Source organism: Pithys albifrons, chromosome 8 (assembly GCF_047495875.1).
Source record: "Pithys albifrons albifrons isolate INPA30051 chromosome 8, PitAlb_v1, whole genome shotgun sequence".
Lineage (NCBI taxonomy): Eukaryota > Metazoa > Chordata > Aves > Passeriformes > Thamnophilidae > Pithys > Pithys albifrons.
In genome coordinates this window covers 13521451-13546637 of record NC_092465.1, presented here as the reverse complement: position 1 = coordinate 13546637, position 25187 = coordinate 13521451, and positions in this window count along the sequence as shown.

Sequence of the window (25187 nt, the reverse complement as noted above, 5' to 3'; positions counted from 1 at the left end):
TTCTGACCTCTAATGTATTTAAGAGATCATGAGAGACCAGCTACTTCTCTGGCAGGTGTTTCTTAATTCCCTTTTACAGCTTTCAGCATGATATCTATAGCCTAGCACTCTTAATATTTTTGAATTTAGAGTGACAAAAAAAACTTAGTTACCTTTTTAGGGACTTTCGCTAAGTAGACTGCAGAACCACAGGACTCCACATATCACAAGGTGTAAACAAGTGCTGTAGATTAATAATTTTGGGGGGAAATCTGTCTTTTTCTTCCCCAAAAATTACTTTTGAAATGAAGTATTTTCAGATTATTTTCAAGATGAAGACCAAGGAATAAACTGAAATAACAATAAAAACTGAAAAAAAACCTCTGAAAAGACTTTTTACTTGCCCCACAAAAAATTCTATTTATCTTTGGCATTCTGTATTTGCAGCTACAATTAAGATTAGCCAGTGTCCTAAAGAATGGAAAATCATTGCTGGAATAGGAAATTCTTTGGCCAAACAGGTGACTGAATGAATCTATTACATTTCTACAGATCACTGGCCTCTACACCTCTGCTCAGTTTAGTGTTTAAATCTTCATAAATGGGGAAAGAAATCTATGATTTTGCTGGTTTTCCTCCTCTCTATTAAAGTTGAGTCATTTTTTTTCATCACTGAATAGATTATTTCCTGTCTTAAGGAGTTTTCAAATCTAGATGATGACCTATGAAAGAGTTTTTCATCCTCGAGTCCATAAAGTCCTGGATCTCACTGTAATGTTGTTCCTTTCCACTTTAAGAGACCATAGCTGAACACCTTATAACATAGGAAGGCTAATAGTCTTGTCAGTCAACTTGCCTGTCAATCAAATCCTTTTTTCATTACTTTGGTTTTGTCCTTTTGACAGGAGACATTCATCTTTCTTACAATCAAATTTTGTGGTGCCAAAGGTCATGTTTTCTTTTCTTGGTCTTCATGGTCCTCCTTACGCAAAAGTCCCTATCAAGTGAGGTCCATGGAGGAACCAGCACATATATCTCAAAACTAGAATGGCACATTTTAATAAATGCAAGCTGCTTCACTGCTTGCTGATGCTTAAAATCAAAGAATTGCATAGGATGATTGCTCTCTTCTATTGCTTTTCAATTTTATTCTGGATTGCAATTCACACTTGTAGATTGTGTCTTTGCTTTTCTTCCCTGGAAGGGAAAATCCTCTCAATTCTCTCAATATTGGAAACACTTTCCTCAGTATGTGAACAGTGCAATACACAGAGAAGTTGGTCCTTTAGGTTTTGGAAGCACTATATTATTTAGGGCAATTGGGTGCATCCTGAAGATAGTGTGAAATACTCATTTCTGAATTGCAGAGACCAGTAATATGTGATATTCAACTTTTATCCTTGCTTCATACAGGATGATGAACAAATTTTTGGTACTCAAGTCCTGGAGCAGGACTGGAATAATATCCCTTAATAGAACTGTAGTACAGCACCAGCTCCTTGATCTATGTAGAGTACATGGAAGTTTTGCAAAAGGTGGGTTTCCAGTAGGTGAACCTCATCACAGTAAGGTCTTTGCCCTGACCCAGATCAACTGCTTTAGTTCACATCCACAGCTACTGCTGCTGCTGTGCCACCATAAGCAATGACAAGACAACTACTCAGCATTCCACAGTGATATTGTTTGCCCACACAGCCCAGCAGAGAAGGCACATGTTGAGGACAACTGGTTTTTGTGCCCTCAGTTTAATAGAGCTAAAAGGCCTATTATAAAGGATATCTGGTCACTAGAAAACTGGTGGAAATTACTGGTGTGATATGGCAATACTGCTTTTGTAATAGTTCCAAATCAGGGCCAGCTTAGACTGAAAACAGAGGTGCAAACATAAAAAAAAAAATCAAAACCTCATTATTCATCCTAGAAGCTTCAGCATTTATGAATAATAGCAAGCTGTGAACCTTGCAGACTGTTTCCGTACTTTGACTGAAAGATAGTTCCTCTCATATGTCTTCTTCTACCCTACCCTTCATTCTGTCTATCTGGTTTCTTGACTGCCTAAAGACTGTCAGGGGAAACTCAGTGTATACCATAAGCTACCGGGCATATTTGGGAGTAAGGTTGCTGCACACACTGAAAAATCTCTTTCCTATGTCACTGTCCAAATTCACATGTTTTCTACCTGTCACATTTCACAGGATGGACCCGAGGTAGGCTTTCTGAGTCTCCAGGCTCTGGATCACAGACAGACTCTTTATGATACAAGGCATAGGTTCATCACAGACAATAATGAATACCTGTGACAAAGAAAAATTATGTCTATATCATACAAATAATGCAAATGCAAAGACAATAGGGTCATCAAAGGTGTTATGTTACCGATGGGAAAACTGCTTTTCCTTGTCTCCTTTATGATGGATTTCTTCTCTGGAGTACATATTACTCACTGTGATATCAATTTCAACTCTTACAGCTTCACGCCACCTTGCAGTAAGAGGCATACCAAAAAATGTGCTGAGTTTTCAGCCTAAAAATTCCTATCCTGTGGTCAGGACTGGAAAGGACCCTACCCAAGAAATGAGCAGAAAGGTCCTAACTTAACTATGTTCTCCTGATGAACATCATTGAATAGAAACCGTTCATCACAATTAAATTAACACATTGCATCAGAGAGAGATACCCCAGCCAGGTAGAATCCCACAAAATTCTTCTCTCTCCTTAGCAGAAATGAAAAGGTTCCATAAAATAATGCCATCTCCAAAGCAGATATAAAATTAAGTCTGCAGTTTTTAAATTTCCAAAAGATCATTACAATTAAAGTATATGCATTCACTACAGGACAATTTCCATCTGATCAAAAAGAAATAATCAAATTAGTCTCAACTTTTAATCTTTTGCTCACTTTTTTCTTGTTGGTTTAATCCTCAAGGGTTATAACACTTTGGAACCATGAGCACTTGGATATTCTGAAATAAAATTTCTATTTCACAGTGAAAATTATTCAGGACTAGAGATCTAGGGTCCATTTTCTGTTGACTGTCTGTAAGCAGGGCAGCATAAGCAGTCACAACTGGTTCTTTTTTGTTTTCTCAATTGAATTGCAATCAATCTCTTTCACATGCAATTGCACATTGTAATGCATACAGCCCTTTGACATAGCCATGTCTGGGAAGGTTGTTTTATAAAACCGGACTAAACATGTCAGAATTTAAACTGCTGGAAAAAGTGATTAAATCAAAATAATTAAAAATTCATTAACATAGTTACTTTGTCCATCCCAAAATATTTTATATGTTTTAGTTCTTGTCTTTCTTCTTCTTATAATTTTAAATTTAAGAAGGTTTTAAAACAATATTGTTTCACAATACAATATCAAAATATTTGATTTTGAAAATATTAAAATGGATTTTTATTTAAGAACAAAAGTATTTAAATGCATTTGTACTCAGATGTTTAGCCATAGTTCAGCATGAACTCCCAATAACCTCAGACAACTGAAACTTAATTTTTCTGTAAGAAGCAGTTCTAGTCACAAGCACAAATGTCCTGCTGTGGCTTTGCCAGCACTTCTTTTTTCAGTCTTGGCTGCAATGAAGCAGTGCATGAGGGTGAAGAAAAGAAACCAAAACAGTTTTGTTTTAACAAGCTTTACTTTGAAAGTGTTGTGTAACATAATCCTTTTTTTTTTCCAGTCTGGTGCTGTCTATAAGTGTGATTTCTGTTTCAGCTGTCCCTTTGCATATCTTGTTCATTCTTGCAGCATTATTCATACACCTTTTTTTTCTTTTCTGCCCAAACATACCCCTCCATTTCAATGAATAAAAATGCTAGTAATTCTTCCCTCACAACTGTCGTACTGTGGAATATCAATTAAGAGACTGAAACATCATCTAAATTAAATTATCATTAGATTTGGATTATATAGGGCAAGTCCCTTTATCAAGACACAGGGTGAAAATAGTGTCATCATTTTTGCTGGTGAAGTCCATATTATCTGGCTAAAGTTCATCTCTGGTTCCCATAATTTTTTTTTGTTCAAAAGTCATTGCAATCTTTCTTTCTTTGCACACTCCTTTAAGCAAGTCTGCCTATATACTCAGATTTAAGATGCCTTACCATCATGTCAGACTCAGTGTTTATGAAGAATCTTCTACTGTGAAACAGCCTTCACAGTTCTTATATGCCAAGCAAAGAATTCATGTTGGCTGCTATGTCCCAAGGGCAGAAAGAAATGGAAGCATTTTAATGCTACCTCCCATCAGTTTGCCAAAGAGCAGTGGGCAGATTCAAAAACTAACCTTTAATGCACTGTCGATAAAGATTTGCTGCTTCTATTGCAGTTCTTGTGATTTATATTGCCAGAATATCCCACATGTTTTACTCCCACCTGACACTTTACATGTTGTTTTCCCTGTCTGACCCTAGGGAAACACATGCTTCTGATTTTCATTTCTAAACTTCGATCAGATTTCTTTACTGTGTTCAGATGTCAGTGTAGATAAAAATCCATTTCTTGCAAAATGGGATATTTGACTGCCAGAAGAAAATCACCTTTTATTTTGTTAAGGCTGCTTCTATCACCAGTACTCCTCTTGAATTTTATCCCTATTTCATATGTACACTGGAAAAGAAGGCAAAATTACATTCTCTGTAGTGTTTTAACCTCAGCTGACAACTCAGCCCTCTATAGGTGCTTATTCAATCCCCTACCCTGGTGGGATGGGGAAGATAATCCGAAGAGTAAAAGTGAGAAAACTTCTGGGCTGAAGTAAAGACAGGTTAATAGAACAAAAGTCACACAAGCAACCAATGAAAAACAAGGAATTCATTCACTGCTTTCCATGGACAGTCAGGTGTTCAGCCCTCCTTGGGTCAGCTGAGCTCTGTCACAAGTAATGGTGACTTGGGAAGACAAACACCATCATGCAATCCCCTCTTCCTTCTTCTTGCCTCTCCTTTATCTGCTGAACATGATGCAATGAGGTATGGAATACCTCTATGGTCAGTTGGGGTCAGCTGTCTCAGCTGTGCATCCTCCCAACTTCTTGTGCCCCCTTCAAGCCTCCTCACTGGTGGGGTGGTGTGAGGAGTAGAAAAGGCCTTGACTCTCTGTAACCACTGCTCTTGTTGTTGTATTATCAACCCTGTTTCCAGCACAAATCGAAAACACAGCCCCATACAAGCTACTGCAAGGAAGACAAAATCAACACACTTTCAAGAACATGCTCTACAAGCCTTTCTTCCAAGTGTTCTCCCCTGAAAACTTTTCCCTCTAGGCCACTGTGAGATAAGAGACTCTATTAGAGAAAAACACTGTACTGAATTGTAGGAAATTGTTAGACATAATTATGTCTAAAATGTGCCCTAACAGTAGTATTCAAATAACAAGTAATAAGTTATTAGTTCTAACGCATGCTATGTGTTTCTTAGTTACCAACAGAAATTGTATTTACAATGCCGCTGGCATAAATATTTGCCATCAAGCAAACACAAATGTATAGGCCATTTTATAGACTTATTTGTGAGTTGCTGAGTCTATATTAAGGTCCACCAATACGCTTTGGGTTTTACAGGCAATGAATACATGATCAGAAAAAATGAGCATGTGCCTGTGCCCCGATCATATTATAGCATTTTTTTTAAAAATTGAATGTAGAGAAGAATTCATTTCTCTTCACAGGGTTTGAGTGAATTCCAAACAGAATTAATTGTAAGTTTTCCATTAACTTAATGGAGTTGGAAAAGATCAATGCATGGGCTTTGCACTTATAAGGGCAATGACTTTACACTTGCTTTAACAAAATAAGGAAAAAAATTGAATCCTGAAGTCTCAATAAGGCAAGAAGAGTTGTGGATTAAATTGAGAATCAAATTAAGTTTAATACACTAACGTTACTTTGCTGCACTTGGTACACTGAAAACATGTTAATATGTTTCAGAGAAGCTGCAATGGAGTCCTGACTCTGCCAGACAGATCATGTGGATCAAGTTGGCCTTTGTCAGCCCTCCAAAGAAGACTGAAAAGATACCTCAACAGGGGTTACTGCTACTACAGTAGCAGATTTTAGAAGAGCAAATTATGTCATTTTACTGTAAGGAATGCCAGAGAAAAGTTCACCATTTGAACTCTGGTGAAGTTTAGAGGTCTCTAAGGAAACTAACCTCAGCATTAAGGCATTAAGCCAAGTGTTCAGATTCCTAGGCTGGGCTTCTGGTACTGCCCCACATTTTTTTCTGTCACATTAGGCATTTAATCTCATACTGCTTTGGTTCTTTTTCTATAGAAAGGGAATTACAGAAGTTCTCTGCCTCAGAAGCCACTGTTAGGGTGACTCCAGGTGAGAGTTTAGATATCCAGACCTGGTTGTGCTCTAGTCCCCAGGGTAGAAATGGAAAATTGAGGGACTGACATCAGTAATGCATACGTTTTAATGTTTCCTATGGTAGTTTCCACAAAATTTCTTTCACCTTCTATTCTCTGTGCACGTGTCTATCATGAAATCTCAATGTTCCTCTATCCTATCCTGATTTTTGATCTGACATGGGTCATAAGTGAGTTTTACCTTCTCAGCAGACTCCAGGGGCAGTGACAATGCAATCCATTCTGCACTATGGAAAGACATCAGACATTTAGACATTGGCTTTAATCAGCATGGTAGGCTAACACTACAGAAGAATTTTCATTCTGGGAAGTAACATCATTGGCTGCAACAAGCTGTGTGGCTACTGCAGCTCTGGAGCTGGGATCTAAACAGCATTTTGAGGCAGGAAAAGGTTTGAAAGACAGTTCATGGCCTGTGCAGTCTTGCACAGATATAGCCTGGGATGCCTTACTGGTGTTGAGTAGGATTTTGCAGGTTGAGAAACAAACTTCTAAAAGAAGTGTAACAAGCCAATTTCAATTTCCCCATCAAGTTGCTGCAAATCTTTGAATTGTGATATTATTGATGCCAGATCAAGATTTCTTTCACTGTTTTATGTCCATGGAAAGGTTTCTGTGTCTGTCATATTTCATTACTTTATTTAATTTGTAAGAATGTGTCTTAAGGATTTCAGTATTAAGCCTCAGACCTGTAGTTAGTATACACACTGAGCCATACATACCGGTTAAAACCTTGAAGTTGGAAGTCAAAGCCTATCTTGCCTTACATTTACACAAATTGCTTCAGACCAAGACCTTGCACTGGCTGCCTGCCAGCACTATGCTTCCTTCTCTCCTGACTGAAGACAAAAATGTTGAAGATGTTCAATACCCCAGTCCAGGGCAGTCTTTTGCTCCATATTATTTCTGAAATACAAGCTAATTACTTTTTGAGCTGTCTCTTGCCAATATCTTGGTTTATATAAAGCATATGGTGATAGCCAGTGGTGTAAATGAGAAAGAGAGCTAGAGTTGTTACCTGGACCCAGCTGCTTTGTGATTTCACAGCTGAACTCACACAGCCACACTTTACTTTTCCTCAACTTTATGTTATATTTTCATACCACCGTCAATAGGTTTCTGCCATAGAAGACATTCCTTTATACCCCTAAGAATCTCTAAAACATATCGTCCATGAGATTAGGAAGTTGCCAAAGTAAATTCAGACAGTTTTGTTTTTTTTTTTTCCTGTGACAGCTTTGCAAGTGAATGCTTTTGCTGGACAGTTTCTAACCAGGGCATTTCACATTTCATTATAGTGGGGACAAACCTGGTTTAGTGGATTTGTTAGATAAAGGATTTTGGGAGACGATAAGCATATTATTTTAGAAAGTAAAAATTGTAGCTTATAGTTTCTGAAGAGTGTTAGCAAATTGTTGAGGTGCAACTCCAGGCATTCACTGTTGGCTGATATTGAGGACAGATCCTTAGACAAGAAGGTCCGTTAGTCTGAAACAGTTTGTCCAGTTTCACCCATGGTCCATCTTTTCTACACTAGATGAGATCTGATTTATCCTTCTGGAAATACTGTCCTTAACCACACACTGCTTTCCTATTAGTGCAATGTAAAGACTCAGCAGGACATGGTACTTTATGTACGTGTCTATGCAAAGCACATTACTTATTAAAAGTTCCCTGAATTTAAGACAGTTTGATAATCAAAGCATTTATATTAACTTGATCAAAATTGCAATAAAAGAGCATTCTATGCAATGTTTTTTTCATGAAGAAACATTGTTCTGCAATGTCTCCTACTGTGTATATTTAGCATAATTTTGTCTGCCCTCATACTCTAGTCAAGCTATTGCAGAAGCAATTTAAAGATTACTTTAATCAAATATTTTACATTTAAACACATAATTTTCCATGGATAAAATCACATTTATAGTTAGCCCAGTGTCTGAGGTTGTTTAACCTGGAAGAAGGAGGCTTGGAGAAGACCTTAGTACACTCTACATCTGCCTGAAAGCCAGTTGTAGCCAGGTAGGGGTTGGCCTCTCCTCCCAATCAACAAGGGATAGGATAATAACATATGGCCTCAAGCTGCACCAGAGGAGGTTTATATTGAATATTAGGAAAACCTTATTCACTGAAAGGATTGTCAAGCACTGGAACAACATGCCCAGAGAAGGGGTAGAATTACCATGCCTGGAGGTATTTAAAAGACTTGTAGATGTGGTTCTTAGGGACATGGTTTAGTGGTGACCTGGACAGTGCTGGCTTTAACTTTGGACTCAATGATCTTTATAGTCTTTCTGACATAAACTATTCTATGCCTATATGAAAAACTGAATATCTCCATAGAATATTGAAGCTCCTTTGCTCTCACTTCTCCATACTATTTTCAAACCTTTTGCATTAATAATTCTCCCAGGAGTGAAAACTACAAAGTACTACCATCAGCTTTGATGTAATATACCATAAACTCAGTCATATTTCAAGCAGAAAACCTCAGAGACTGATAGAACAACTATGTGTCATTCTTAAATTTCCATGGATACGATATCCTGAGGTGTGCAGTAGGCTCACCCGATATTTAGGGCTGGTTACTTAACCTTTGAATCTAGACATCCTGCTGGTACAATATGGGAAGGCAGTAATTATCAGAATTAGAAAAAATAATGGGAATTTATTAATGAATCATCTTTCCCCTCAAGCTGTACTGTAGCAAGACATAATGATAATAATAATGAACAGAGTTATTATTGGACCACATTATGAACACCAGTGATTTTGTACCAAGCTTTTACTGTCAGGGGAATGGTTCATTAACCACAAAGAAACTTCACATTAGGGATTTAGTTTATCCGGCCAATTTAGACATTGTTTAAGTAATTTTTAATTAAAATTGGGATCCTGCATTTTGGAATGGTGTACTGGTTCAAAGGAATTATAATCAAAATTACCACAATCGAGTTGTTAGTAAAGGATTTTGTTCCAGGTAAAAGCTGGCCACTGGTCAATCTGTTTAGCAGCCATTCTGGCCTACCCTGCAGCTTCAATTCCAGTTAGTGGGATGGATGAGAAGAGGAAGAGTAAGGCAAAACCTTTTCATAACACTGAATTTTTTTTTATTTGGCAAGGGGTAAATAAAGGATATTCCCTGGAAAATATGTTACAGACAGGGATGGAAGAATTTTGCTTGTAACTTTATATCAAACCTTTGATCAAGTCAACTGTATGTCACATTATTTATTGCACTAAATATCCTTTTGGGATGAAATTGAAACTGGAGAAAAATTTCACTTATATTGTCCACAGTATTTCATCCCATTTCAGGATAATATAAAATTAATGAAAATGGCCTTTAGTCTGGAGATCAGCCCTAGCCTCGCAAGCCCAGGAAGGAAAGATGCCAGTGTTGTATCTTTAGGAAGATTCAGATTTAATCCCTGGTCAGTGTAAATGCAATATAATTTCATGGACTTCTTTGTCTCAACACCTGCTGAGGATCTGTTACAACCAAGTGTGAGATTCACGCCATTTTAAGCCTCATTTAAAATAAGCATGCATAATCCATGATTTAGGTACTGATTCCTGTAAATAAACTGAACTGTACATTAAGAATTACGATCAGTATGAAATACTAATTCAAGTTCATTAAGATAAGGAATAAGGGAGCGTGCTGAGAGTGTTTACACTGCTTTCACTCACCTGGCAGACAAACTGGGCTCAAAGTGCCAGCACCACTTTCAAGATGGATGCAGTCATGAAACATGAAACATCACTGCACATGGTGTAAATAAAATGCAAATTATGTCTTGTGGTGTGGGCTCTGGAAGGATATAGGCTGTGTCTACATGAACTGGGGACTCTGGTGAAAAAAATGCCAGTCAAACTATGTCCTTAGAAACTGCAAAGAGTCAGATAAAAAAACCCAACCAAACCAAAAAAAAAAAAAACCCAACCTTTAAAGAGGTATAAAGAGTCAGACTTTCAGATTATAAAAAACTGCACATGGTTGGAGGGTAGAATTATGGCCACTGTAATATTAAAAAATTAGACATCAGAAAGGCACTTCGATGTACCTATATCTATCATCCTTCTAAGCAGTGCTGAAGCTCATACTTCAGAGATTGGATGCTTAAAATTAAGTATATGTTTCAATTTAAAGTACTGAAGAGGAATATGGTTTTAAAAACAGGTTTTAGAGAGGGGGATTCATGTTGTGGCAAACTTTGAAATTAGCCAGACAAAACTGTTGAGTTCATCATCTACAAAGCTGATGTACACCAAAGGTATCTAATTCTTTATATTCCTCTTGAGATTAATCATGATGAATCTCCTTGAAATGTACAAAATAATGAAATTAAATTAAATGAAACATATTCTTCATGCCTAAATGGATGGTTTCTCATATCCTAATGGAATATTACTGAAGAATTACAATAGATAGAAATGGTTCAAATACACTTGTTAAGAAGTAATAACAAACAAGTAAAAAAAGACCACTGGGATTCCACTAGGCTGGTTTCTCTTTGACTTCCTCATTTTAATTCACTTATTTTCTTTGCATTATTCCCTTGGCCTTCTTCACTAAAGGAGTAATTGAGATGTCTTTTGAAGATTCTAATGACTCCTGAAGACATATTTTTTTCTAATTTATTTTATGTGTGTGTACCTCTACAGGAAACAGCTGTCTTTTAAATGGAAGAGAAGACTGTTTAGAAATCTCTGATGGCAAAAGAAGGTGTAAGGGATGGGGGTGTGTCTTGGTTTGAGGGAAAAACCAAAATGTTTACCAAAAAGCAGAGGAGAGGATTCCTCCACAATAATCACTTCACTCTTTTTTAAATTTAAGAAAAGGAACTTTAATTAGAAAATGGATATAAGAAGGATAACTGTTCTTAACTACTATATGTATACATATAACTGTAAATAGACCAGAGCAAACTATTGCCCCAGCACCAAAGGTAAAAACAAAAGAGAATAACCCCCAAAATGGTAGATCCCTCTTGGAGTAGTTATATTTATGGCGGGGTTAGTGTCACACCCTGGCTGGCTGTGAATTTTCAGTCTTTTCCCAGTGAGGCAGAGATAAAGGATGAATTCACGTGTACACTCTCTCTGTCCTTGTCCTCTGTTCCAAACAAAGAAGAAAAACTGGGAGCGGAGGAAAGACTGATAATTCCCAGGAATCTCCTTGCAGTCCAAATCGGTCCCCAGGAAGAGGGGAAAAAATGGTCTGCAGTGTTCTGAAAGCAGCTGTGTCTCTCCTTCTTTCTCTCTCTAAAGCTCAGGGTGGCTGGAGATGGACAGGGAAAAGCAAAGAGCAGAGCCAGCTAAAAAGAGCTCACTAGCAAGCAGTGGCTCGTTTTCTGCTGCTGCCCAAAGAAAAAAAAACCCAAAAAGTCAAAACAGTACACAGAGAACAAAGAAAGAAAAACTTCTCCCCACCCCCAGGTGCTGGGGTTCTGTTTTCTCACCCCACCCAACCATTAAGCTTAATCTAAAAGCCATCAGCTATTTTTGTCTTCACTCCTGAGAACCCAAGGCTAAACCCTTTGTGTTGGTATGGTGAGAAAAAATCTCTGAGGGGGCTCCTCCCAAACACCACCTTCCTGTGTTTGAACCTTTAACAGGGTGGGTGTGTAGCGGAAAAGTGAAGGACAGGAAATTGGGATGGTTCTCACATCTAATCAATGTAAGAAATATGTATTAATGAAGGTATTAAAATGCCTTTCCTTTCAGGGAAGTTGAGGAAGATAGCCTGTGATGCTGTTCCCCTCAGTCTCACTACATTCAATGACTGGTGCTTCAGATAATGGAACAGGGAAATAAGTGCTCATCCCACCCAAGCACATTGCCATCTCCCTTTAGTTTTGATGACACAAGTACCTTATACACACACACAAGTTAAGCAGGATTTCCCCTTCTTTGGATATGTCATCTGACATTACAGTTTCTCCAGGTTATTGTCTTCTTCAACAAGGACTCTAAATTTAGTTACTCTTAGTGATAGGACTTCACATATCACTTGGCTCCTAATTATGTAAGCATATCCATAATTTCTTTCCTACAAGTAATGTTCTCAGAATTTTACTGGAGTATCCTGCTCTTGACATGTCATTCTACCCACTGTTCATCAAGTGCTCGCTATTTTCTGTAACCTGTTTTTGGCCTCAGAGATCAGATTCAGGTCTCCACTTGTGTCTAGAGACAATTCTGTACTTTGTCTGCAGAACAGGCAGCAGATTTGCCTCCACTATCAGAAAGAGAACTCTTCTGTGAACATGTGACAAGCTCTGAAACCTTGGAGATAAAAATTGACACCTAAAAATAAGAGGTCCATGTTTAACAGAAGGGGTAATAAGAGAATAAATTGCATGACTTAGTAATAAACAGTTATAGATAGTTAAATAATAGAGACTGATACAATCAAAGCAAACCGGAAATTTAAAATTCATAATTGAGAGCCCTGAACAGAAGAGACAGTGTCAGGCGATGGTGAAAGACAATCCAGAAATCAAAAGGAGGAAGGGTTTCATTGAAGCATGAGGAAAAGATAGTAAGAAAAGAAACTGAGGTGTCAAAAAAGAATCAGATGTTCTGATTTTGTCAAAGTCTTTTGTGGTAGTTTTCAAACCGGTATGATGAATGCCAATCAGATGTGGGCACCTAATTTAATTTATCTTTCCTGAAATGTCCCTAAATGCAAATCTATTCAAATTAAGAGCCAGAAAAAGAGGTGGTGGGAACTAGCAGAAGAAACACAAAAGCCTAAAAAGATTGATATTTCTTTTCACTCTTCTGTATGATGAATTGAATTTCTGTTAGTAACTAGGCATTTTTGCAGATGCTTATTTAATGTCATGCAGGGGAGAGGCAGTAGGTGTGGGCAAGGGAGGTGAGTCATGTCTTGCTCAAGAGGGAACCTGCTGTGATGTTCATAATGCACTGAATCAAGTTCAGAAATATGAAAGTTTCTTTTCCTCTTTTACCAACACTTTTTGTTTTCTCATGTCTGACAGACACACAGATTCATGACAGCTTCTTAATACACATTTGGGCCGTTGATAATTAGGCCTGAATACAAGTCTAATCCTGAAAGATGACAAATTTTTCCTCATTTTTATATAAACACAGTAAAAATGTATTGTCATGTAGAGTTGCCTGGTGCAAGAACTCTCTGCAGAGAACTAGGAACTTGGCCAGCTGTCCCAGCAGCAGTCTGAACTGCTTGTGGCATATGTTGTAACAGTCCCCAGATCTAAAGATGTGAGGCAGTTGTCTGGCTGTTTCTCTACTGGAACATGCTTTTCTGGTGATGTGAATAAAATCTAGGCTGTTTGGGATTTCAGTCAAGGGTACATGTAACACCACAATGCTCTGTCGTTGTACAGCTGGAAGCTGTCTGAAGACATTGCCATCTGGTGTGTAGAAAATAGGAGATTTTTATGTTTGAGAGGAAAAAAGATTTTGCAGACTTATGGAAGAGATGTGATTTGTTTCCCTTCCTTCAGAACAATAATTTGTATGCAGATTCAAATGTAATTTGTAAGGTCCAAATTGACATTACTTAAGCAAGGGGATAGAGAGGGTTGGTGACAGTAATGAAAGACCTCTCTCCTTTGAGACCCTGCTGGGAGTTGTTTGTGGATATATGACATCATTCAAAAGAAAAAGGAAAGCTTCAGTCTGGGGTATGTTGCAGGGACACCACCAGGCCTTAAGTTTCACTTTCTCCCTTATTTATTTTATTTCTCTCAGAGGCAGTTGTCCATGTAAAACATGATAATTAATTGCACCTCTGTGTTTCCTTCTGACAAATAAAGCACAAGTAATGCCAGCAAGGATTAAACTGTTTGCTTTTGTTTTACAAGGAATTAGAGTTCGTGCAGTAAATTTTCCTGTAAAGGTCTTTCCTAAAGCTGTAGACTGGGGAAACAATATTAGAGGCTAACACTGTGGACACAGAGCTTGATTCAACAACCTTTAAATAAATGTCCAATATGTTTTTACCTCCAGATGGGCTTTAATCAAGGTATTGTCTATGTGGTATTCAGCAGGCTGATGTGAGCACTCTACCCATGTGACTTGCCAGCCAAACATCTCCACATCCACAGCCAGCACAACAGCCCCATGTGGGTTCATTAGCTGAGTCCAGTGCTGCAACAGCCACAGCTTTCACTGCTTCCAGGTCAGAACCTGTTTACTCCTGTCCTGCTCTGAGTGCAAGCAGAACATATTCTAACCAGGCCTGGGTACTGGGAACCTCTTCATCCAAGCAAAGCAGAATCAATTCCAGCACAGGGCTGGTCTGAAAATGCTATAGTGGACTTTTCTGTAAGGAGAGTGGAAGCCCATCCATTTATGTGGGGTCCCCAGCAGGAAAATCCCCAGTGAAAGGGGGAGTAGAGGTGTCACGGGGAACTTAGACACAGTCACAAGCTGAACAGCTCAGGAATTATTAAAAATCATGTTTCAATGACAGGGGTCAAAAATAGGGATGAAAGTGAATTGAGAAAGTGGAGTATGTAGTGGCTAATCTAAATAAAATGCTTGACCTATAAATGAGGTGCAAAAATCTACATTCTAGTGTATAGGATTAACCACAGAAGAACCACATCAAGGTAGCACCATAGGATAACATTGCTAGTGCTTTAGAGTTCCTATGGAAAAGGGAGAATCAGTGCCAAAAAATAATATATGTATTTCATTGAAGAAAAATCCAGAAAGGTTACACAAATACAGGTCTAGACTATCTATCCATAGATATCTGGAGTATGGAAAAATACATTGGGAAAATATAGTTGTGTGCTTCTTCTTTTCTAGATTATGCATGCTCAAAAATTTCTTTCATGCATATTTTGAAAATAAAGAGTATTCTTTAGCCTCAGACTGTTGGCAATAACTGTTATCAAAACCTTGAATAGGGGAAAAAAGAAAAGAGAAAAAGAAATTCTGGAGCACACTTGTTTAATGTGCACAGAGACTGACAGACCCAGCAACAGCTTGAAAGGAAAAAGCACTACAGGTGTAATATTTACTGGAGTGTTAATTGTACAGTGGCTAAAAATAAATAGGCAGCACAGAGGTTGTTTTTGGGTGAGTGGTTGATTGCGAGTACTAAGCTCTAGAATTAGAATCAAAAATTATGAGCTCACTTGTCTGTGCTCTGACTTGTTTTAAGAGTTAGATGGACTTCTCTGTGCAAACTCTTATCAAACACACACTGAGGAGGATGGTAGTTTACCTACTATTTACTCTAGTGTTTATGAATATGAATCACTCCTGAGTCCCTAAACCTCACATCTTATCTTCAACATGAATTGAACTTATGTTAAATGACAAATTGAATTATTTCAATTAGAAAGGTAAAAGCACTTTAATTGATTAAATAATTAATTTATTAGCACTTTAATTGTTAACAATAATCCCTATTCTAATGACCAGCAATAGACAGGAAATTCTTTTTAGTGTCAGAAAAGACCTTTGTTATGGGTTTAGCCAGGTGGGCCTAAATTAGGCTTTAAGGTTCAGATTAGGCCTGAAATTGTCAGCTGACTTGAGCTGGGCTGAGCTAGCTAACAGCTGACTTCTTCTAGCCAATAATATTGTATTCCATACCATATTGCATCATCTCAAAAGGGGTAAGAGCTGGTGTGTGGGCGTGGCTTGTTCAGTTGCTTCACAGCTGTGGTGCCAGCAAGACACTCTGCTGTCCCAGGAGGGATGGGGAGGCCCAAGCCCGGAGCACCGGCTTAACATCATGTTATCTTAGGGAAGTAAAATGTTTGTTCTTAACTTTTCTCTCTGCTTAAGTCTGTCTCTGGAGAATTGACTTCTCTAGAATGATTTGTAGTTAAAATGGTAGAATTTCTGTTTACTGGGAAGTGGGAAATTATTTCTTGTTATACATGACTTGTGTAAGTGTGTGTTATATTGTAGTATCCTCTTAATTTTCTCTTTTCTGTATAAATACATGTAGTTAGTTTCAGCATAGACCTGGCTTTGGAAGTTTTTTTTTCCTCTCTCCCTCTTTTCCCCTTAGCTGGTTGTGGGGAGGAGGAACCCTTTTCACTCTGTCTTGGACAGTTGGTGTTTTGCCAGCTCAACCCAGGACAACGTTTCACAGAATCCCAGAATCACAGAATGCTTAGTGTTGGAAGGGAGCTCTGGAGACCAGCTGACCCAGCCCCCAATGTATTTTAGCATACAAACTCGAAGACTCGTATCTGATGATGACCTTTCATCTGAACTTGTGATGCAGGTTTAGATCTGAGCAAATAACACCAAATTAAGCTCTTAAGTAATGTTGTTGTAGAAGGGGCTGATTCTTGAGGAAAACATTAGTTATTGTTGAAGTTACTCCTTTAAGTCAGAAATGTCATTCTTTGGTTAAGGTAAGGGACTCTGAGGACTAGGTCTTAAAATTGTGTTGTTTTTTATTTATGTTGTTGTTGTTGTTGAAATTGTGTTCTTTGTTATTTATGTTGTTGCTGTTCCTATTTAAAGTTATGCAAGTATAATACAACCACTGGTTATATTTCTGGGAGAAGACATTTGGATATATTTGTGTTTTCATCCAGAAAGAAGAGCAGGATTACCTGTCTCAGCTTATTAACAGACCTAGAGTAGGTATGTGCCATATCCTGTTGTTGCTGTGGGAATACAGTTCTGCTTGCATGATCTTCCATTTTCTCATCTGCTAAAGCATCAGGATGTTAATGTTGAATATCACTAGAGAAGTACCATCCTGTAAGCATGAAAGAGTAAGTATTTTCAACTATTTGCACTTAAACATGCACTTGAACATGTCCCTTCCCCACAAATTATGTGAAGCTGATAAAATAGAGTGGAATGGCCTATTGGAAACACAGTCCACTGAAAAGGTCAGAAACGTAACAGAAGATTTCCATAATTCACAGGAGGTACAAAACACTAAAATTACTGCCTCATTCATGTAACAAAGATTGTGTCAAGAAAATAAAATAGTACAATATTTATCTATTCTCATGAAAGCTTTCATCAAAAGATGAGCAAATGGCTATAAAGAAGATCATTCATCAAAAGCCAGGAAGAGCTTTTAGCAGTACAATCCACCACAGAAGTATTAGGTTGCTGCATTTTTGAAAGCAGAGCAACAAAACACATCTAAATCATGAAGGATTCACAGGACCAGAACATTTCTTTATTATCTTTCACTGACCTCTAGGGTCCCACCGGGTAAAGCATTGGAGAAACCAGAATCTTCACACCATCCCTTCTTCAAGGAGGGGTGTTCCGGGTTGGGCTGAGATGCAACAAGTAAGAAAGGATGTGTGCTTTGAAGCTGGGCATCTGGCAGATATGACTTGCCCCCTCACTTAGACCACAGTAAGGCTCATGCAATTGCAGCCCCCACAAATCTTGGTTTGCTCTGGAAGGATGCCAAGGGACAAGGACAGGTTGGGAATTGTACATTTCTTCTCACCTGGACAACAAGACTGTCAGTCTCTTCGTTTAAGCCCTGCCAAGAAATGGTGACTTAGTATGATGGGCATCATTTTCAACCTCTGAATAAGGTAAACAAGCCATCTTAACAAAGGGGCAGTTTGGGAAGGCAAGGTACTTTATTTTCCAGGGGATAACTACACCCCCTCAGAAAGGAAAGAAACTTTTTGACTGGCATGCACTAACTTGTATTTGCTGTGGAAATCCCTTCCCAGAAGTCACTTGCTGCTGCTGCTTACTCTCACCCTTATGGCCCTTTTCAGGTACTTTGCATCAAACAAATTACAAATCTCACTGAAGGGATGACTGGGCATTTTTTTCAGGTTCAGAGCCCAAAATATGTTTGGCTTGCCTTCCTGTGGGAGCACACTGCTCCTGCAGTGGCACTACAATTCTGGCAATCTATGGGTGACTCACTACCTGTGCATGACTCAAGGAATAACAACTTTTTATCTATCTATCTATCTATCTATCTATCTATCTATCTATCTATCTATCATCTATCCATCTATCTATCAAACTTTCTTGCTATATAAAAGTATTTAGGAAACTGGTTGTAACTAACTGTCCCATTACCCATATAATAGTCATATGGAGTAGTGACTGTTACAGTGCTGAGCAAATTCAAGCGTCTGGAAAAGCACATAATGCTTATTTGCTTAAATCTTTCTTTTAACTTCAACTTTGAGAGCTTCCATAGGATGTCAGACTTTTATGAGCCTTATTCTGACTTGGGTTTACACTAAAGAAGTTGGCTATGACTGTATCAAGCAGGCCTAGACTTGATGTAACAGAGTATGATTTTATCCCTTCAGCAATGCCCCTCATTGCATCCTTCAAGATGTAACAAAGAGGATCCAGAGACTTCACAACTTCAGAGTCAATATTTTTTCCTAAAATCCTTCCAGTTCATTTATTTACTTAATTCGATTGTCAGTAAAGTTCATATCATCAAATTAGATTTATTGACCCTTCTCTATGGAATTCTCTGTGTGTTTTAAAATGCATTCAAATAGTTTTGTATTGTCAATTGTTTTACTTCAGTCGATTTTTTCAAATATATGTGAGTTTATATAAAATTTTTACAAATGTACAATAACTCTTTTAACTGCTAATCCACAGTGCATAAAGCAAAAGTGGTTTCATTTATGCAAAAGACAATCTATCATAGCTCCTTTGATTGCTTTTGTTATTTATATCTTGAAATATTATCCATTAATCATTTGTGAGCTATTAATGCCATATTTGTATCCATTAAAACACTGTGTTGAAAAACAAAGATAACATTTGAAAAAAATGTTTATTATGTTGGATGAGACCAAAAAAAAGGCAATATTATGGCATCTATATAAAAAATAGGCATTCTTATGACAAATTCATGTACATAAATTTATAGATAATAATATACTGTATGCTATATACAAATGAAGAAAAATGTATAATTTAAACTATTAAAATTAAAGTTCATGTAAAAAATACAAATTGGTTAAAATACTACTTTTATATTTATATTGTATTATTTTATATCTAAGAATTGGTCAAAAGAATGTCTATTCTTTCTTTATAGCTATTGTCTATAGTGAATGCCATATATATATTCCTGATTTGCTAAGGTTATTCAGTGTTCAGATTATAATACAATCAAAGTTGTCTTGTCAAACTTGAACTGAAACACGATTTTCAAAATATGTTTATTATATATAGAAACCCTGGACATTTTGGGGCCTTTTTCCAAGAAAACTCCATTGCTATTTCTATTTAAAGGTTATTTTAACATTTCTGAGGGGTTTTTCCTGCACTTCTTAGTGAAAAATCTGTAGGGGTGACAGTGAGTGCATCCCTTAAAGAAAGCAGTTTAGAGTTCTCCCTTAAAGAGAAGAGAGCTACCTGGAATGTGTGTGGTGTCTTGTGACCAGTGAGATGCTTTGGTGTATGTGAGGTGAATTGGTTGACAAATAATGTCATGATGTTGGATGTGCGAGGATATAAAAGGTGTGGATGTTACTGAGTGAGGACTAGATCTACTAGGAACTAGAACTAGATCTTCTACTAGGAACTACTACTACTACTACTGTCTGTAAAACTATCTTGAATAAAGTCTTGTAAGCCTTCTGATGAAAGCCTTCTGATGCCTGCTGTGCCTGAGCTCTTCTGACCATCATTCACACTGCCCCCTTACTCGGGATAAGAGGACCCCAATAAAGGGTGACCCACGACATACCCCTATAATTGGATGCACTCACTGTCACTCCGACAAAAATCTCTGATTTTTATGCTTCCTATAGAAGGCCACTTTTTTACCATACAACTCCAACAGTGTGGAATCACAAATTGAAGTTGGGCAGTCCAATGGTTTTGTATCTTATTATTTCCACTGATCAATAGTTCACATACTAGTATACAAAGCTTTCCTTTAGGATTTTAAGCCTGCCCACATCTCCTAGTCACAAAAACTGTTCCCAGAGTAAGTATTTCTCTGCATCTGGTGTGGCAGTCAATTGTGATGAAAAAGGAAGTTTTTCAAAGAGGATAATGAAAGATTAATATTACAAGTGGAAGTCAGAATTGCAGTGGTAGAACTTAGTTGTGGCAGCCTGTAAGGTACAAATACTAACAAGTAACAACAACATCGTGTTCTCTTGTTGATGGAAGTATCTAACCCACTAGCGACATATTGTCATTGATAATTTTCTTTTATCTTTATTTCAATATCATCTGTTCATTGCATTGTAGAGATTTATGTTCCACTTTTTATTCAACATTTCTACAGGGAAGGTAATCAGACACAAAATACAAATTACTGGCTATCTGGAACATACCACAGGATGACCCACATAATAGCTGGATATTTTAAAACCAAAGGACATGCATGTTTCAGCAGATGTAAATAAGGGAGCAAAGAAGATGGGATGAAATGTAGAAGTCAGTGGTAGTAGTGGCAGGCTAAGATGGACTGTGGGGTTTAATTTACTTGCCTTGTATATTTTTCTTCTAATATTGGAAGACTCCCTTAAAAAAAATTAAACCCCCTGATCTAAAAAGATAACAAATGACAAAAATAAGCTGACACATACAAAGATTTCAGCCATGTACACATTTCAAAGACCCCCCTTTAAAAATGTATAAAAAGACATCAAACAAAGGCTGTACATATAATTCAAAAAGCCTGAAACCTAACATCATTGAAATTTCACAGTGGAAGGCCATTTTCATCTAAGACTTAAACCTACACTGCTAACCTAAAATCAGTGCAAGCCTTGCTCTCAAATTAAAGGAAGTGGGCATGCCTTATATTAAAGATACTTTACAATATATCCCTAATTACAGATTGGTTGTATCTATCACAGTATAAATACTGTTTTTCTTCTAAGAACTAAAAAGAGATATTCTGTATTACCTGAATGAGACAATAAATTTTTAGTTGTAGCAATTAATAATACCTGTTACCAATCTTTTCATCCTCAAAATAACTTAGTAATTAATCCTTACAAGCAAAGCTTGTAGGGGTAAATACCGTTTTCTCCAGAAGATTTTACTACTAGGAGACAACTATTTCACTTAGGAGAGGCTTTCCTGCCAGAAGAGAGACATCTTTCTCAAGATGGTTGCTGTGCTCTCCCCCTATATTCCAGAAAGGTTCTCTCTCTGACATGTGAGGAGACAAAAAACATTCACAGATGTGTTACAGGGCCACTTGGATTTTTTCCACTGCCTTGGTATTTTTGGGGGTACCTGCATGTATCTCACTTAACAAGCTATTTGAAGGATCTGTTTTAAACAAATTATCTGAAAGTGCACTATCATCTTTCTTTTCAAGAATTTCTTGCCATATTTCTTAATGTAGGGAAAGGGAATGTGATTCACATGTACAGTTCAAATTATGTTCATTCTTTATGAAGTCTGACTCATAACAGATTAGTTTCTCTTCCAGATGACTATTAGGAATTGCCGCTGACTTAGGTGATCTTTGGAAAACATCCCTAATTGTTGGTATAGTTGCCAAGTGTTTAAACAGAAATTAGTATTTGACTAGTACAGTCACATTTGAAAGCTGATACTGTTTACATTCTAAAGCAGAGACATTAAGGCTGAAAGTATTGACTGCTCGCCCAGATATTCAGAGGAATGTTGTCTTTGCTCCTGCATCTCTGACTGACATGATTGGCAGTTAGTTGACATAAAAGGGACTTTGTCATCATAAAATAAATTTGTTTCACCATATTGTTACTTCTTGCTATGGTGTTCCTCGCTCTGTGAAATTATGGGAGTTATGTTAAATTAGGAAGCGTCTGGCCCTGAACCTCAAAAGTGTAAATCTGTTGTCTAATTGATCATGACTACATTACATCTTTTCCAATATGATTTTCTTTGTCTACATGATGTTATAACAGCTGCTTAAATGATATTAATATGTTAGCAAACATGATTTAAATCCTTTTTGTTCCTGTAGTCTGGAGAAGAACAGTAGGATCAATAAAAGCAGTTGTCTTTTTAGCATTGCCACTTAGCCATTATAGTTTGGTAATTCATCCATCAGATTTTGTACCAGGAACTAGGGATCCATAAATATCATCAGGTGAAATATTTCCAACTTACTGTTTATTCATCCAAAAAGAGAGCTTCAATGAAAAATTCTCAGGCAAAGAAGAAAAAAGCTTAAAAGAAAAGCTTGCTTAGTTCATTCTCAAAGTGTATTTTGAGAGTAAGAACATATATAAATACATTTTAAAATAATTTCCCATATATTCTCACATATTTTGCTTTGGTTTTGGTTTTTTTTTCTCTCAGTTCTTTGCTCCCCCACCAAACCGAGCCAAATCTAGCAATGTGCACACCAGCCACACACACTGACTCCTCAGCCCTTGTGCTCCCACGCCGTAGATGTGATGTGGCAGCTCTGGTGTGATGATGGAAGGTCCCCACCTCTGACCTATCCCCTACCTTCACCCTTAGAGGTGGAAAGTGGGCAGACAGCAGCTGCTGTCCCAAAGCATGAGCTGGAGGAGCTTGTGCCCCTGTTTGGGAAAGGTAATGTGCTGCCTCAGGTACAAACTGTGGTGTATTCAGGGTTCCTGTCTGGTCTGCGTGCTGTTCCTTTGCCAAGAATAGAGATTACTTATGGTAATAAATTGTTGTTTTCTGCAGACTGGAGACAACTCCATCATAAATATTCTTTATTCTAGACAATTTGCACTTTTGGTCCATGTAGATAGATTGATACCTCTTTATCCCTGCTGCTGCTTCCCAAACAAACTATGCAACAGCAACAAGGCTGAAGAAGACTGTTTACGTGTCAGTCTTTAAAACTGTAGAGGGTAAGGCGGTTGGGAAGCCCCTCTGCAGATATTGGTTTGTTGTATTTCATTAGATCTGCTTTCTGAAGGGAAAGCCAGATTAGAAAAGCATAGAATGGATTTTTACTCTCCACAAAATTAATGCTCCCAGTACAAAAGGTCAGTTGTGGATGGGTTTCTATTATTTTTATATCAAGAAACACCTAAGTTTGAATTCAGTTTCTCAGGAAACAAGTAACTAACTTGGACAAAACTGTGCTTCAGTTACAGATAATGGTTCTGTCTTCCAAGAACTGAATTCACAGTCCACTAAAAAACCAGCAGAGATGAGGTGGGCACTCCAGCATAGCTTGGCAGTTCCTTATACCATGTTTAAAAGCAAAAGGAAAACTGTAAATGCCTACTCTCCAATCTGATAACAAATGTGTACCGAGACACCTAATTCAGCACCGAACCTTTCTTGTCTTGCCATTCTTCGAGTTTACCCCTATCTGAACCTGTGAATCCAAGGCTCGACTTGGGTTAAAGGAGGTTGTAGGAAGGACAGTTCAGTTCTAGTTCATGCCTAAAGAAGGTGTTTGGGAGGTTGACTGATCCCATCCCGTGTTTGTGAGGTTTGGTAGGGTCATGGATGCCACTTCAGTGCAAACTGGAGGCAGAAAAGACTTTGGGATCACTGTGTTAGTATTCACATCTCTTCTCATTTCTGACAAGGACTTCAAGCAAAGTGGTAACTGCCCAAGCTTCCAGAAGAGGTGTAAGTCAATGGTGGATACTGATTTCTACTAGTTGATGACAAAACTGTTGTGGGTTCTACTCTAAAGAACAGGACTTTGCAACTGTTGGTCATGGAAAACTTTTCCATGTCAAAAAGGGATGTTACTACAAAAAACCAACCAAATAAATAAAAAAACCTTAACTCCCCCCCCCCAAAATAAACAAAAAACCCAAACCAAAAAGCACATAGAAAAAAATAAAAACCACACAAAGCCAATGTTAAAAAACAGTGACAAATATTTTCATAATTAGAAGAAAAATAGGCCCAGAAATATTTTTGAAACATTCACAAACCTTTTTTCCTGAGTGTGGTCTTTTCTAGCCAGCTGCACAATAACGTCTGTCTACAAACCAGTCCCTGACCACTCTGACCACCCATTCAACCATCCATTAGACCCACAGCCTATACTGTCAAGGTGTCCCTGCCCTCTGAATGAGTCAACAAGAGCAAATCCAGTGTTATCTGCCCTTTGTGAGGCTTACATTGCCCCATTGGATCCTGGTAAATGAGTTTTTCATTGTTTGAAAAACAACCTGCAAGACAATCAGGCTTTCTGAACAAAAAGTCATAGACATGTAATTATAATGCTAGTTAATCCCCTCCTTATCATATAAAATAAAGTGAATTTGTGAAACACTGTATCCATGTTCTGAAGACTATTGTGTTTAGTGGATGAAAAAAACAAATCTCATGGGGAAAAAGCCATAACTTTGACTTAAGATACAAAATCAATAACCTTGCAAGGCATTCAGGCTACATATTCACTAAGGCGCTGCTTTAATCAAAGACATCCATGTCTCTTTTAGGATAAATCCCTGTTGTCAGCTATACTAAAACAGTATTTTCAGCTCTTGTTTTCATAATGTTAGTCCTACATGACAGTTCTGTGTCATCTGACAACCCTAATCCATCTCAAGGTTAGAATCTATTTTGTATTTCAAATCTCCCAAATCTCTGACCACTTAGTTAAAGTAGGATTAACATAAGCACCAAAAACCACAGAGAAGCAGCGAAAGCCAAGATTACGCTTTGATCTGCTCAAGTAGACATTTGCTGAACTCCAGCAATACAGCGAGCAGCAGAGTAGAGCAGAAAAGGAAAGCACAAGCCTCGGAGCAAAGCCTTGTGACGGATGTACACTGGTAGGAAATTGCAAGACACATTGTGTGCTTCATTAAAATGTTTTGCTGAGAAAATTAGGAGAAAAATACCAAAACTGTTGTTATCAATGAAGCAGAAGCAGGTTTTGATTCAACACAATCACTAGTTCACTGAGCAGACT